Source organism: Lissotriton helveticus, chromosome 9 (genome assembly GCF_964261635.1).
Source record: "Lissotriton helveticus chromosome 9, aLisHel1.1, whole genome shotgun sequence".
Taxonomy (NCBI): Eukaryota; Metazoa; Chordata; class Amphibia; order Caudata; family Salamandridae; genus Lissotriton; species Lissotriton helveticus.
In genome coordinates, this window is record NC_136070.1 from 367,512,011 (window position 1) to 367,525,226 (window position 13,216).

Consider the following 13,216-nt stretch of genomic DNA (forward strand, 5'->3'; position numbering starts at 1 on the left):
CCTGCTTCCTTATCTGTAATTTGCTGAACTCTGAAGGGGCCCCTCAGGAAGCACTACAGGGAATGGTTACTAATGATAAGATTGAACTTTTGCACCTGCTGAGTGCTTTCAGTATTGTCTGTAATTGCTTTCTGTTGCAGTGTAATTCTTTTAACAGGACCTTTGTTGTATACTTGTAGCTATTCTCTGAGCCTGCTGTGAGGGTCGTAGCAGGGTCATAGAATAGTTGCAAGTAGGCAAATGAACTCTGAAGCTGCCCCTCAGGAAGCACTACAGGGAATGGTTACTAATGATAAGATTGAACTATTGCACCTGCTGAGTGCTTTCAGTATTGCAAAAATCCAAATATCCAGCAGCATCCACAAAAGTAATCCTTCCAGGTCAAGATCCAAATCAAAGTGACCAGCAGATGAAGAAAGCACTGGGAGGAGCCTGGTGGACAGGAACAGGAAGTTGGAGACTGTGGGGCACTTCCTTCCTCCCACCCCCACCCCCCAAAATGGACTCCTTGCAAAGAAAAATGCAGGCAAATGTCAACCTGAGGAGTTATTCTGATAAAAATCATAATTTTCAAGGTTTATGCTGCCTGCTGGTGGATTTCTTGTGCGAAATTGCAAATTTTGCAATCTCCTAATTGCGAGATTGTCGCTGCCCGCCGCATCTACGTGTTCGCAAGTATTTACTCCCGCGAAATTGTATAGTATTCTAGTTGGCAAGCAAAAAATCCGCTTTGCACGGATTTTACGAATTTTCGGCAAGTTCGCTAGAGTTCGCGGATTGCGAATTTACCGAAAATCCGCAAAATCCGCGAGCGGAACGGATTTTACGCCCATGCTTAATTACCACTGATTCAACAACACTCGTCCCTGTAGTGCCATAATGAGGTTGAATGCCTTAATCCTATTTCTAATATAAAAGAAATAAGCAATATGAAATGTAAAATGGATGAGCAGAGACAAAAACTCTGAAAAAAGTAAATGTGACAAAAATGAAAAAGATAACCACCACCAAACCCTAAATAGGGATAAGCGATTGTCAAGAGAAATACATATTTACAATCATTTGGTTCTCATCATAAAAAACATTGCATTTCAATTTGATCATTGAGCCCACCTGGCACAAGGGTCTGTAAAAACTTTGTCCACCACAATTCTCTTTGTGCTAATGCCCTAGCATTGTCTACGTCTGGTTTGGGTACTATTATTTCAAGAATAGTAAATCTCAACTGAGCATTAGTGTGTTGATGTTCTATCCAGTGTGACACGAAGTTTGATTTGATGCTTTTTGTTCCTATGGTACTCTTATGCTCAGTAATCCTAACTTTAATTTTATGAGTTGTTTTACCAACATAGAGAAGTCCACACAGATATTTGATGGAATAAATGACATTGCTGCTGTTACAGTCACCATTGTATCTCAGTTTAATGAGTTTCCCTGACTGGGGATGGGTAATGATGTTGCCTATGATAGCATTATTACAATTCACACAGTTAAAACATTTTCGCATCCCTTTAAACTCTACTTGCTCTACTGCATTAGTTTGTGTCAACATCTCCTTAATGTTTTTGCTGCGAGTATACGTAAACATCGGTTCTTGAGAGAATAAACCATTGAAATCCAATTCATGTTTAATTAGTTCCCATCTTGACCTAATTATTTTACTGATTTTGAATGATTTAGTTGAAAATTTAGACACGAAAACATGACGGTTTTGGATGATTTTGGATTTCTTTACAAGTAATTCTTCGCTTTCCTTAGAGCGTGTTTTTGTGATTGCTTTGTCAATAACGGTTTGAGGATATCCACTTTGCTTGAATTTCTCACTTCGTTCAACTATAGCACTTTCCAACATCTCTTTCTCAGATTCAATTCTTTTAATCCTCAGCATCTGGGAATAAGGCAAATTTTGTAACAACGATGGAGAATGTAACCTGGAAAATAGCAGTAAGTTGTTCCTATCTGTTGGTTTTAAGTACACTGAAGTTTGGAATTCATTATTCTTCTTAGTGCTCAATACATCCAAAAATGATAAGCTCTCTTCACTTAAATTGTGTGTGAACTTGACACAGGCATGTTTCATATTCAGCTCATTGATTTGCGATTCCATTAATTCTTTGGAACTCTTCCAAATGAGAAAGATATCATCTATGAATCTGACGCCAAATTGGAACTCTATGATTCTCCAGAAAAAATGTGATCAAACTCAAACTTGGACATGAATGTAATCGCATAGGATGGAGCCCCTGAAAAACCCATCGATTGTAAATAATAATAAAGTAATTGTTACCAACCTCTGGTAAATGTAATAAGGTCCATTCACACACCTCTATTACCTCTTTCAGTGGTATTGAAGTGTACAAAGAAGTCACGTCAATTGTGCAAAGAATCCATGAGGAAGAACTATGATCATTGACTTTTTGAAGCAAATAAAAAAAAAGTGTATTATCTTTCACATAGCTCCTCTACGTTTGAACACATTTCTGTAAAAAGTGGTCTACAAATTGACCCACAAGCGAGAAGATGGAATCGCACCCTGAAACTATGGGACGAAATGATGGGGGTCCCGCATATTTTTATGTACTTTCGCTAGCATGTACAGTTTGTGTCTCCTAGGATAGGTCACAGTCAGTAAGCCACGTATGTTGGAAGTGATCCATGTCATTTCTCCATGTCATTTCTTCAGCATGCTCCAAAATTTACTGAAGAGTGTCCTTAATCATTGATGTAGGATCCTGATCCAACTTGATGTAGGTTGTTGTATCTTGTATGTTTTGAAACACTTTTTGTTCATAAAAGCCTCGGTCCATGATGACAAGACTCCGCCCTTATCTGCCATCTGGAATGTAAGTCTGTTGTCCTTTGCTAGTTGTTTGATGATGCCAACCTCATGTTTATTCAAGTTGAATTGAACAGTTGAGCGTAAGCTGAGTTTCGCAAAATCATTGCGGATCAATGTTTCGAAGGAATCCAATTGTGTATGTGACACTGGTGCCATGAAGACACTTTTTGGCTTAAATGCTCGCCATTCAGATTCTAGGTCGTTATTATAAGATTCTGTAGATTCCAATGTAGGGACCACATTGGCAAAAAAGTGCTTCAACCTCAGGTTTCTCATAAGTTTAAAGACTGAAACTTCCAGCTCCAGAGCATTGGTGTGGTACACAGGAACAAAGGACGTGCCTTTGTTGAGTACTTTTTGTTGCACCGATGATAATTCTACCGAAGATATATTTATGACAAGGCTTTGCCCTTGCTCCTCAAGCTTCGTGCTTCCGTCTCTTCTTCTTTTAGACCTCCTTGTTTTTTTTGGTCTGGTGGTCGTCCTGAGATTGGGCCGCTCCCTCAAAAAGATTTTGATTGAGTAGATGCTTCTGCTCCACCTGTCTGTGTGCTTGTGCCTGCTGTCTCTTCTTGCAATGCCAACGGTGTTCTTGTAGGTTCAAGCTCTTGGTCAGAGACAACTGATTCTTGAGATGAAGTGTTTGATTTTTGATAAGGTCTCCTACGGGCGCACACCTCTGCCCAGTTGTACACCTCGTTAAGTTTATAGTCGATTGTATCTCGACGAAATTTCCTGAATTTTCTCTCTTGAATTTCTTTACCATTTGCATCTAGTTTAATATTAAGATCATCCAAAGTTAATTTCCAGTAGTCTGTCTCACACCGCGTGGATAGGTCTGATTTAATCGCATCTATTTCCTCCTCTAACTCCCTGATAGTTCTAAATAGTTCTTCTATCAATAGAAGAATCAAGTCGAGTGAACATTTATTTAGGACAGCCTGCCACTTTTTCATAAATTTCTTGTTGAACTGGAATTTATACAGTAATGGTTTTATAGGCGAACGTAAACCTCAGGGAATGCAAAATAGTTTTCAGCCCACACAATTCCATTAATGCATCTCAGAGAGTCCCCAGTATCCATAATGAAGGATGGAAGGCCTTGATCGAATGGTTGAAGAAAATCAAGGTATCAGGATGTATTTTCTAAACTGCTTCCTCTTGACAAAACTCTTGGTCGCCCTGGGGGGTCTGGCTGTCCTTGTGTAGTTCAGGTAATATCTACAGAGCCGGTAATTCGGAAATTTTACATGTAAGAAACTCATATTCTTTCCATTCCAAGAGACTTTTGTCTTTCTATTTATACAATTTCTCTTGGTACAATTTATTTGCAGTCTCATATTTTACTCAAGTACTTAGCTCCTATATGTTTTTATCGTTTAGCTGATTATTACCTTCTCTTAGATACATCTCTCTAGAAAGAACCACTACATTCCCCCCTTTGTCTGATTCATAAAAAAAATATTCTTTCATCATTTCTCAAAGCATGTATAGCTTGGAACTGCACACTTGTCACATTATTCCTACTATACCATTTCTTTTTGGTTAGTTTCTTAAAGTCTTGTATCATTCCTTTTTTCAAACACATCTATAGCCTCATTCATTATCTGTAGCAAAAAAATTGATTTAGGCTTAAAGCTACTTTCATAGCTTAGATCAAGTCTGATGTTATCATTAACCAAATTGATGTAGGGATCCCGAATAAACCCTGGATCACTCTCTAGTTCACTTCATTCATCAAATATAGTAGTTCAATGTCGCCAATATTGAGATCACTTGATATAGGTTTTCACATTGCCCACCTTTCATCATTTCTCAAAGCATGTATAGCTTGGAACTGCACACTTGTCACATTATTCCTACTATACCATTTCTTTTTGGTTAGTTTCTTAAAGTCTTGTATCATTCTTTTTTTCAAACACATCTATAGCCTCATTCATTATCTGTAGCAAAAAAATTGATTTTGGCTTAAAGCTACTTTCATAGCTTAGATCAAGTCTGATGTTATCATTAACCAAATTGATGTAGGGATCCGGAATAAACCCTGGATCACCCTCTAGTTCACTTCATTCATCAAATATAGTAGTTCAATGTCGCCAATATTGAGATCACTTGATATAGGTTTTCACATTGCCCACCTTCCCAGGACCTTTAGTGGCAAACCATTTCATAAGTTTACGCGTAAAGTGAAACAGATCTATTCGGCTTTGCGTGTAATCAATGTGTGTTGCAGGGCAAAATGATAAGCCTAAGGAAAGAACTTCAATTTCAACAGTACTGAGGTTCCGACCTGACCGATTTACCACTGTTTTGGAATCCATCATTTTGCCTTCTTTTGCCCTCCTTTTTTGCTTCCCATAGGGCTTTGCAAATCTTCACTTAATTTGGCATTTCCTTTGTTGCCTCCTGTTATATCTGTTTATGTTTTCATTACACTGTGTATTCTGTAGTTGAATTCTATTTAGAATATTGCCAGCTCCTAGCAACTGTTCTGGATTCAGTTAGAGTCGGAGTTGCCTGCCTGCTCTGTCTTGTAGCCTTAATAAACCAGTTAACTTCAACCACGTCCAGCGTGATTACTACAAAACTACTGGTGACGATCTAAGGCTACATTTACCCTTGCGTGTGATGCCTCTGAAGATAAAGAAACCTGCTTATCTTCATTCATCTATCTACAAGTCACAGTCTCTCTTCGAACTGAAAATGGAAGGATTTTTACTTATCCAACATTCAACAATTTATTATTTCAAGACAGTAGGCTTTTTAATTTCATTAGCACCTTGAACTTATGCAGCTGAGTCTCAATGGTCATACTCCAACCCTCGTTTAAATACCTTTATTGCCCGCGCTGTCATCGGTAACATTTAATGTGCTACCGGCATTTCTGTTATTGACATTTGATAATTAATGCCTGAAAATCAATGCCCGCACTCTCGTTTTACTGATTTATGCGCAAGCAGCATTTTTTAAAGATTGAGACATTCGTCGATCCACCGCAAGCTTGTGGCATCATTTAACTCTGCTGCACTTGTGCATAGTCACATGTTTATCTGCCTAGCAACGCTTACCTGACTTCACTGCAGCTTCGTCCAGCGCCAGCATTCTCTTCAGAGTGTCCTGTTTTTCTTCTTGTGACGTGTTTGACCGGAATCTGCGTCTTCATGTTCATCACACTGCGGCCGCCATCTTGGATTGGGAAGCTTTCCATTACAAACAGTATACACACACCTTCATCATATTTTTTTCATTATTGAATTTTTACTTCATACAGTAAAGGTCAACCATTATTAACACCTGCTACTATTCTATTTTATCTCTGCATTCTGTGTATTATACGGTGATACACACACCTCTTCAACAATCCTCAAAAAATATTTTTTTAATTTCTATTTTCTGTGTCATTTGGTGACACACAAACCTCACATCTATTTTGGCCTCAAAATACAATGTAATGTGGTGACACACACACACCAGACTTAATTTGTGTGTACTGTTTACAAATGTTCACCATGACACACACACCCCTTTGACTTGTTGTCATTTTCTTTTTAATTCAACAGTGATATATATTTTGGGTTATTTTTATTTACTAAATATCTTATTTTTCGCAATTTCTTTTTCAATTTTCTTGTTTTAAAAAAAAATGTGCACTTTGCAATCTGTAAATCCTCTGCCTGCTTTTTTGGATTCTCCTAGAGATCCGCCCATCTTCACTCTCCTCTGTTTGAAGGTAGGTCTATTTTTAAACACCTACCATGTTTGACACAAGAAGAATCTCAAGATTTGGATGAATATTAACAAACTGTGTTAAAGCTTAAACCTAGATTCGACAAACAACCTAGCCTCATGGTTTTAAGGCATACTTTTTTCAAGGTGAAACAAACAGAAGCTGAAGATGTCGACACGTAAATATCAACACTACACAAGCTTGCTGCTGATTGCAAGTTTGAAAAGTTTAAGTTCGTCAAAACAGCGTACTAAACCTTATCCCAATTCTTCTAGTGTAACTTCTTTTCAAAAAGCTGGAGCTCCAAAGTTCACCAAAGATAACAACAACATGTGTTTGAGGTGTGGAAACTCTTTCCACCAAAAAGGTACCAGATGCCCTGCCATGGAGGTAATGTGTAAATATTGTAAAAAAAATGGGTCACTTTGCTAAAGTTTGTCTTAAGAAAAGAAATTAAAAAAAACCTACTGTTTGTTCTTTTGAGTCAGACAGTGATTCTGTCTCAGAAGTTATATCTGTAGTCATGTGTGAAGAAAATGTAGCAAGCAGTAGTTCTAAAGTTATATTTGAGGGCGGTCCATCCTCGTGTAGAGATCCTGTTGTAGATATTGGTATATGCCTCCATACTATTAAGCTTCTGGTGTATTCAGGAGCTCAAATAACAGTGATAACTCAAAGACTGTTTGATGATGTTTGGAAGGGTACACAAAGTCTTCTTCCTCCTGACAGGTCACCAGTGTCCTATGAAGGACGGAAAATTGATCTTTTGGTATATTTGAAAGATGAGTTGGTCTTTAAAGACAGAAGGATCAAGGGAAAAATGTATGTTGCTGTCCAAGGACTCAACATTTTAGGACGGTTTCATCAGGGCCTTTTTGGCATGATACTTAAGCCGGGGGTAAAAGAACAGGTCTTAGTTGTAGGTAATGATGAAGAAAGCCAAAGGTAAAAAGACAAATTTCCTGAAGTTTTCGAGAACAAACTAGGAAAAATTAAAAGTTTTAAACATAAAATAGTAATAAAGAATGGAGCCACACTAGTAAAACACAAACCCAGGCGAGTTCCATTCAGTGTTAGAAAAGATTTAGACATTGAACTCAAAAATCTTTTCTCCAAGGGAATCATTGAGCCCACCGAATCCTCTTTGTGGTTGTCTCCTTTAGTTGTGGCCAGGAAGAGGGGTGAGACCTCTGCATCTGTGTAGATTTAAGGTCCTTGAACAAAGACATTTGAATAGACTTGCATCCTTTACCTAGGATAAGTGATCTTCTCGCCCCTACCAAGGGTGCTTCTTATTTCACAAAGTTGGATTTAGCCAGCGCATACCACCAGGTAGAATTAGACCCTGAGTCTGTCACTCAACTGCTTTTGTCTCCCCGCTAGGTACATTTCGATATTGTCGTATGCCTTTCAGGCTTGCCTCTGCAGCTTCTGTTTTTCAGAGAATCATGCGTAACATACTTAAAGGAATAAAAAATGTCTTCGTTTTTCAAGACAATGTATTGATTTTTGGAAGTAATCTTGACTCCCATAACTCCACTCTTGACAATGTTCTCACTCTCTTTAAGAAGAATGATGCATCACTCAAAGAAGAGAACTGTGAATTTCTCCAATCGAGTGTAGAGTATTTAGGTCATGTCATCTCCAAGGAGGGTGTTAATCCCAAATCTGGGTTACTCTCAGCTATCATGGATGTCCCTTCTCCTGTAGACAAGGCAGGTGTCAAATCACTGTTGGGTCGGTGCGAATATTATTCAAGATTTATTCCCACTTTCGCTTCAATGGTCAGACCCATCAGCAATTGATTAAAAAAAAAGAGAAGTTTGAATGGTGTTGTGAGTGCGACGCTGCCCTTAACAAAATAAAATCTTCCCTAAGAAATGATTCCTTTCTCAAGCCATTTGATCCTAATCTCCTTTGCTGTATCACAGTGGATGCAAGCCAAATAGGTTTGGGTGCAATGTTGACTCAGACTGACAAAGGGGTTGAGAACACCTTTTGTTTTGCTTCAAGAGGTTTGAGGTCTGCTGAACTTCTGTACTCTGTCATAGAAGGAGTTATAGGATGCACGTGGGCTATAGAGAAGTTTTGCTCTTATATCTGGGGAAAGAGATTTTTGTTGCAGACCGATCATAAACCTTTAGTTAATATCCTTGGGGGAGGGATGAGCAAATGTTCCACCACCAGGATTTTATGCATGGTCTCAGAGCTCCTCCAGTATCAGTTTGATGTTCAGCATATATCTGGGGGAAAAAACTGGACATGCTGATTTCTTGTCTAGATTTCCGATTACATTTGTAGAACTTGAAAATGTCAATTTACATGAATTCTCAAATGAAGACCGTGAAGATTGTTTGGTAGCAGCATTGGAAGTATCTTGCATGAATCTGTGCTCAGAAAGTGAATGATTGGGGGCCATGGAGTCTGACTGCGTGCTTCAAGAAGTATGCTCTCATGTTACTGAGGGATGGCCTAGAGAAAAAGCTATAAATTCTCTGGTTCAACCTTCCTGGAAAGTTCAAGATGAACTCACTCTGGAGGATGGCTTACTCCTTAGAGGTGACATATTTGTTCCTCCTCATGTTTTTCATGTTGAAATAATATGCAGAGCTCACGAAGGTCATCTTTGGTGTACCCTCACAATGCGTCGTATAAGGGACTTTTATTGGTGGCCAAGGATGGACTCTGAAATTGAGGATGTTCTCTCAAATTGTCATGTCTGTGGTGCAGCTGACAAAAGCTTCAAGGTGTCTGTCCCTCCCCTTATACCTATTGAGTGCCCACAGGGACATTGGTTGAAGCTTGGCATAGATGTCATGGGACCTTATGACAATCTTCAAGGGGTTTTGCGTTTTGTGTTGGTTCTCATGGACTACAAGTCTAAATGGCCTGAGGTCAAGTTAGTCAAAGAAGCTAACACCAAAGTCATCATTTCCTTTTTGAAAGAAGTATGGTTGAGGGAGGGTTGTCCAGAAATTCTTGTCTCTGACAATGGCACACAGTTGTTGAGTTCCAAGTAAAGCAGTGCTGGGACTTACTGATTAAAGCACTTTGCATAAAAAAACAACCTGTGAGTGCACCTGTTGCTAACTGCTTTACTTGTTTGTCGGAAACATACATTTGTATTGCGGCTCACCACCGCTGGGAATGCACCCAGGATGAGTGGTGTGGCGGAGGGTGAAACTTTGTGACTGCGCATATATATGCATATTTATATATATATATATGTGTATATATATTTATGTGTATATATATATATATATATATATATATATATGACCTACTGGCGGTCGCCAGTAGGTAGTTATATTTAGGATTGATTTCCATAGGGAAATCGCAACATTCTATTTGGAATAACTTTGGCGCCGGTTGAGGAATCAGCCTGAATTTTTCAGCAACAAAAGGGATAGATAACAGAGTAACTATGATACATCTGTAATTTTGTAAATATGCTAATGCAACAACATGACTTTTTTCTTTATACAATATGATACATATGAGCTTTTGAATCCAATGTAGCTATTGTAAATGTCATTGTATATTGTAATTGTAAATATCAGCGGGTTGAGATAATATGATCAACAGATATGAGTAGTGGCTTAAGAAGGACAATTGCCGATACACGGCTGAATTGTGACAATGTGAACATTGAGTAATTAGGCCACCCGTAAATATTTCGAGTGGCATGAGAGGAATGTGGTAAACTATTTGTGACGCATTTACCCTTCTTTCACTCTGTTCCCTTTAGTGGTTAGTTGCATGTTTATACATATGCTGGCATACAAGGAGTTGATTACAACGTTGTTTAATGTTTGTTCATTAGCCACTCCAAGATGGCGCTGGTGAATGTCAGCACACCATCAGTCCTTCTTCCACTACACTAAATAATGTTTAAAAACAAGACGATGGTCAGTGGCTACTGACATCGAAAAAGGCTGTTTGCCGAAACGCGAGGGCGTCTGTCTTGTCTGTTACTATTAAAGCAACCTGAATGAACTGAGCCTGGGAGTGCGGATATTTCTTACTTAAAACTGAGAAATTGGAGCTTCATATATATATATATATATATATATATGACCTACTGGCGGTCGCCAGTAGGTAGTTATATTTAGGATTGATTTCCATAGGGAAATCGCAACATTCTATTTGGAATAACTTTGGCGCCGGTTGAGGAATCAGCCTGAATTTTTCAGCAACTTTGCCTCGCGGCGCTCCGCTCCTTCTGTGAAAGTTTGGGGGGGATTCGTCAAGTAGGGACCGAGATAAAAGGGGGGTCCCAAAACGTGGTTTCCCCATGTTAATTTCCATAGGGCGGTCGGTCGCACTTTTAGCTCGAACGGCTGAATGGATTTTCACCAAACTTGGCAAAATTGTAGGGACTGGTAGCCCGATGTGCCTTTGCTATGTCTCAAGATATGTGCTCCAGAGGATTTTGAGTAATTTAGGTTCAAAAAAATGTATATATCTAGAGCCGCGCCCCGGTACGCGCACCGGGGAGCGCTCCGGGCGCGCCACGCGACTTGCGCACGAGAAGCTGATTGGCTCTCGGGTGTCTGTAAACATTCGAAACAGTCCGGAGCGGCCGCCATCTTGTGTCTCGGTAGGACCGAGACACAAGAGGTGGCTAAAAACAAAAGGGGGAAATGACCAAAAGGGGGCAGGGTACACCCCCCCTGTCCCCCTAGGTTTGATGTGGGGGCCATAAAAGGGTCCCGCGGGACAAACATTTTTTTTATTTTTTTTCGATTTTTCACGGGGGGAGCGCCCGGTACGCGCACCGGGGAGCGTACCGGGGAGCGTACTATGGAGAAAAAAGAATGACAGAGTTTTAAAAAAATGTAGCTTTTTTTTATAAATTGGAGGTAGTTCTGAAAAGAATTTTTTAAAAATGTTTTAAAATTTTGTTTTTTTAATATTTTTTTATACTTTTTTAAAACGATTTTATATTTTTTTGGGATTTTTTCCAGGGGTAAACAAAAACAGGGATTCCTAAACTGCTCAACAGGAGCAAAACATTTTGAAAAATTAGGGACGGGTAGGGCAGCGGTGTTCCTGTCTCTTTATAGCAATGAGTTCAACGCTTTGCTCCCCCTAACAGAGCAGTTCATCACAGTCCACGCATAGAAATTTTATGCCTGCAAACACCGGCTGCACGTTAGGGACCATTCTTCCACGTGGTGTTCCTGAAGGTGTTGCTCCACCAGTGGAGGTGCTGCTGCCATGTCTTGGTAATTTCCGTGCCAGGTCCCTCACACTCTCCCTGGCATAGTTTTTTGGGTGTCTTCTCTGGACATGCCTAATTAAATTGGCATTTCCAAAGCTATATTTTTTATTAGGATTGACTCTGAATAAAATACTGCCACATATCTTGCAGGTTACCTTAGCAGCATTAACCTTTTTTTTTCCTTCAGGGATGTCATAAAATTTCCAAATGAAGTGGTCCTTTGTTTTGTGGTGAGGAGGGTCCTCACGCAAAAAACCATCAGAATCACTGCTGGATGACTCCCTTGCAGCCATTGCTGTAGATCAGGAAACTTTGAGAAGCAGATAATGCAAAGAACACCTCTTGCTCTCTCCAAGTACAAAGCAATAGTGAGAGAAATGGGTGGGTTTCTCAATATTTTGAAAAAAAAATGTTCTGAACCAATGAAAAGTGTTATTTTAAAGTCATATGGCTTGACGCGCTTACGCTACGCGCCCCGGGTGTGCGTCCCGGGGTGCGTAGCGTAAGCGCGTCGGGGCGCTTATGTTGTGCGATCGTATGCGATCGCGTGCTTCCGGGTGCGCTTACGCAGTGCGTCATATGATGCATCATGCGGCTACGCGATACGTCACGATGTTGTTTTCGTTCGCGGGAATAGCGCTAACGGGACGCTCACCGGTACGTGCCCCGGGGCGTGCCGTAGCACTGCGCTTACCCGTGCGTTCACCGGTACACGCCCCGGGAGCGCACCAGGCAAAAAATATTAAAAAAATAAATAAATAATTTTTTTTTACATAATTATACAATATAAAATTCATTATAAAAATATTATTTCATACCTATAGAGATTTGCTATTAAAAAACAGATGAAATTCACTGAAAAAACCATAGGTTTCACACCAGTTATTGTTAGGAATGAGCATTTAAAAAACCTATTAAATTCACTGAAAAAACCATAGGTTTCACACCAGTTATAGTTAGCTGGAAATTTTACTGGCATAAAACCAATGAAATTCCCACGTTATAGTTAGTTGGACTCACTATAACTTGCGCGTGCAATGCACTGCTGATGACGTCACATATTACATCACTCATGACATGGTCAGTGACATCACTCATGACATCACTGATGACACCATCCAGTGAATGTGTGTCTTTCTGAAAAATAAATATTAGTGAGTAATGTTTAAATATTTAAATATATGTATTAATGTTTCACTTTGTGTATAAGTGGCTGCATGGGTTGGTGAGTAGCTACATGTGTAGGTATATGGGTTATTAGATGTTTTTCTGAGTATCAGTGTGTGTTTGTATGGTTTGGTGGGGGTATTACTTAGCACATAGATGCATGAATGACTGACTCTCTGTTTGTATGTGTTTTGAATACAGCACATGTGCAGGACTGTATGGGTGGATGAGTGTGTATATGTGTATGTTAGTGAGTGAA